The sequence below is a fragment of the Photinus pyralis genome, unplaced genomic scaffold (assembly GCF_008802855.1).
Source record: "Photinus pyralis isolate 1611_PpyrPB1 unplaced genomic scaffold, Ppyr1.3 Ppyr1.4_LG6, whole genome shotgun sequence".
NCBI classification, from domain to species: Eukaryota; Metazoa; Arthropoda; class Insecta; order Coleoptera; family Lampyridae; genus Photinus; species Photinus pyralis.
In genome coordinates this window covers 30326183-30330530 of record NW_022170663.1, presented here as the reverse complement: position 1 = coordinate 30330530, position 4348 = coordinate 30326183, and positions in this window count along the sequence as shown.

Genomic DNA, 4348 nt, shown 5'->3' with positions numbered 1-4348 from the left:
CTGTTGAAAAAATCGAGACGACGAGAGACGATGAGATATTCAAGACGATTTTAATAAAAAATAAACGTACAGTTTTTATAACAGTCAACAATCAAATCTATTTATTTGACACACTAAAACCTTGGTCTAACGAATTTTAATGTTTTTCTTTTTAACACTTCCCCTAAAACACAAAATTCTTGTAACAAATAACAGATATACCTAACATAATTTCTAACCAATTTCAACTTCAATCATTCCAATTTTGGTTCGAAGTTCTTGAAACCGGGGTCTTGCAATTGGTTTTGTTAAAATATCTGCCAATTGTTTTTCACTAGATACATGTTCAATCTTCATTTGACAATTTTGTACTCTTTCTCGAATAAAATGTGCCCTAACATCAATATGCTTAGAGCGCTTATGAAAACTTGGATTTTTAGCAAGTTTTATAGCGCTTGCATTATCTATCAGAAGAGTTGGTACATCAAATAGTGGAGAAATTTCATTAAATAAGCGGCTCAACCAAACAGCGTCTTTAGCAGCCTCACTGGCAGCTACATATTCCGCTTCTGTCGTCGATAATGAAACACTTTTTGTTGTCTTCTACTTGTCCATACAATAGCACCACCGCAGAACTTGAAAAATACTCCACTTACTGAGCGACGCGTATTAGGGTCACTTGCATAATCGGCATCACAGTAGGACTCTAATTCTTGAAAATGTCCAGTAACAGTATAGCAAATACCAAAATTAATAGTACCTTTCAAATACCTTAAAATTCTCTTTACCATTGTCCAATGCTGCTCTTGAGGGTTTTCTACAAATTGCGAAATATAATTGACAGCAAAGGCAATGTCAGGTCGTGTAGCTACTGTCAAATACAATAAACTACCTACCGCTTCTCGGTAAGGGGCATTAGTTCGTTCAGTATTTAGTACTTCCCCTGTCAGTTGACATCGTTCAATAGGAATCGATACAGGATTTGCATCAGTCATGTTATATTTCCGAAGAAGTCCTTTAGTGTAATTTCTTTGGCTTATAAAAATTGACCCATCATCGAAACGATCAATTTGTATATTCAGGAAACTTCCAACAACTTTATCAATAGTTATTTTAAATTCTTCCTTCAATTTTTCCAAGAAATCTTCAATGATTTCTTGTTTCGTGGCAGCAACAAGACCATCGTCAACATAAAGAATAACCAACAACTTATCATTTTCATTTAGACGAAAATATAAACATGAATCGGCTTTGCTCTCTTGTAATCCAAAAGAAATTAGAACATCCTTGAAACGTTTGTTCCAACATCTTGGTGACTGTTTTAAACCGTAGAGACCTTTTCTTAATTTGCAAACTTGTTGACTACCATCCTCATAACCTTCAGGTTGCTGCATATAAATTTCTTTATCAATGAATCCATATAAGAAAGCAGTTTTTACGTCAAATTGAGCTAATTTTAACCGTTCCTTTGCTGCAATACTCAAAAAAATTCGAATAGTATCAAAACGTACCACTGGACTGAATGTTTCTTCATAATCAATGCCCTCTCTCTGATTGAAACCACGAACAACCAATCGTGCTTTATACCGAGCAATTTCTCCAGTACAATTTCGCTTGATCTTGTAAACCCAACGATTTGAGATGGTTTTTTTACCTTTCGGTAAGTCAACCAATTCCCAAGTTTGATTTTCTTCAAGCGAGTCCAATTCCTCTTTCATTGCTTTATTCCAGTGTCTCTGTTCTGCAGTTTGTATTGCTTCAGAATAACATTTTGGTTCTTCTATTTCAGCCATCATAATGTCTAGCAATCGCTCTGGCGCTTTTAATGTTGTACGATCACGCAATTGTCTTTGTTCGTCAACATCATCTATATCTTCCGCAAATTCTGTTAGAGGTATTATATCGTCAACCTGATTAACGGGTACATCTACCGGAAGTGGTACTACTTCATTTCTTTCGTGACTGTTACCATGACTATGATTTTCATTTGGAAATAAAGTTAACAATCTTCCAGTCAATTCCGGCCCAAAAACTACATTTTTGCTGCGTTCAATTTTGTTTTTTTGATTTGAACCAAATCCGAAATCCGTCCACGTTATCAGAATACCCAACAAAAATTCCACGTTTTCCTTTTTTATCCCATATCTTTCGCTTTACATTTGGTACATGTACATAGCATTCTGTACCAAAAATGTGAAAATTATTTAAGTGGATATTCTTACCAACAAACAATTCATAAGGTGTTTGTCCAGGAATACTACTCTGTCCAGTACGATTTAGAATATAAATAGATGCATTTACAGCCTCAGCCCACAACTGTTTCGGTAAATTCTTGGCAAGAAGCATTGTCCGGGCAAGTTCAACGACAGTCCTGTTTGTCCTCTCTGCACAACCATTTTGTTCTGGACTATATGGATTCGTAACCGACAATATTATACCATTCTCCATCATAAGTTTCCGCACTTCAGCGTTATCGAACTCCAAACCACCGCCGCATTGAAAAATTTTTACTGCTCTCCCAAGTTGATTCTTCACAACTTTCAACATCTCAGCAATTTTTCTTACAGTCTCGGATTTTTCTTTGAGAAAATAAACAATACGCATTTTCGAATAGTCGCAAGTAAAACACAAAAAATATTTTGATCCTTCTAATGAAAGGCATTCCATGGGACCGCAAATATCAGCTGCTATTACTTCTCCTGGTTCGGTTGCACGTTGCTGACGTTTCAAAAAATTACTACGATGCTGCTTGCCTTCAACACAAGCTCCGCAAAAATCGTCACCCTCAATGAATTCAATTTTGTGCTTCTTTAGCAACTGTTTCACGTGACACTTGTTTTGATGGCCCAATTTTTCATGCCATATCTGCAACGTCTCTTTAGATGAAATATTTGCTTCACTTACCATTGGAATTTTTGGTGGCTTTATGCAGATGATCATTTTGAACAACTGTCCAATTCTTACACCACAAGCTTTTGTAACTCCTCCTTTTGAAAATGTACACTCTTTGTTAGTTGAGCTAAATGACATTCCCTTGTCCAAAGCAGACGTCACAGAAAAAAGATTTCTTCGTGCTGTTGGTACATACAACACGTTTTCCATATGACATGCGTTCCATATTCCATTGACTAGCGCATCAAACTGTATAGTTCCTTTGCCTAGCGCATTCATCGTAGACTTGTCCCCAATGTAAATCTTAACAGGTTCTTCAAATAATTCAAATGAAGAAAAACATTCCTTGCGATGTGTGATATGATCCGTTGCTCCAGAATCAACAATCCAGACATCATTTTCTTCAGCACTAAGAACTTCTCCAACAAATGCTTCAGTTTTTGAAAAATTTTCCGCTGGAGTTTTCTTATTTTCGGTTTTCTTTGGACAATTATTTCGAAGATGGCCTAAAACATTGCATCGGTGGCATCGTACCTTAGAAATATCAAATTTCTTAACATTGCTACGTGAAGACTCACCAGATGTACTGTAGTTATAACTTTTACTATGGTTTTTCTTACTAGCCATAAGTGCAACTAACTCATCTTGTTTTTCAATTCGCTGTCTTTGTCGCTGGTCTTCCGTTGTCAAAAGGTCCACTAGATTGTTGAAAGTTTGCTGGTTTTCTGACCTTGCCCACCAAGCTTGTCGTAAACTTTCAAATTCATCAGGAAGTGAATCTAGTAATTTAACAACAATCGATGACTCGTCTGGTTTTACATTTAATTGCTGCATCTGCAAAATTAATTGTTCAAATTTGGCAATATGCATCAACTGGTTTTTTTTGAAATACAAAAAACTCTGACTGTACAATATGTGCAGCTTGCTTGGTCTGCTGTTGGTAAACTGAATGTAGTTTCAACCACATTTCTTGTGCTGTTTCACACGCAACCAGCAACGCTAATACCTTAGAATCGATTGTTTTTTACAATCAGCTGACTCGCTGCGCGATCCGCCTTATCCCAAGCTTTAAGCTGGCCTTATATTCAGCTCGATCGGCGTCTCCTGCTTCCTCTCTCAAAGGAGCTGGCTTCCCAATTTCGCCGATGCATACCTCATATGCTCCATCTATTCCTCGAAGTAAACTTTTCACTGCAAACTTCCAAAGAATCCAGTTTTCCGTTCCTCTGAGTTTCTTGATCCCATGTACTTGAAGTTCCATTCCAAAAAGAAATTCAATGTCCAACTTCTTTTATAGGGAACCACGCTCTGCTACCATGTTGAAAAAATCGAGACGACGAGAGACGATGAGATATTCAAGACGATTTTTAATAAAAATAAACGTACAGTTTTTTTTTATAACAGTCAACAAACAAATCTATTTATTTGACACACTGAAACCTTGATCTAACTAATTTTAATGTTTTTCTTTTCAACA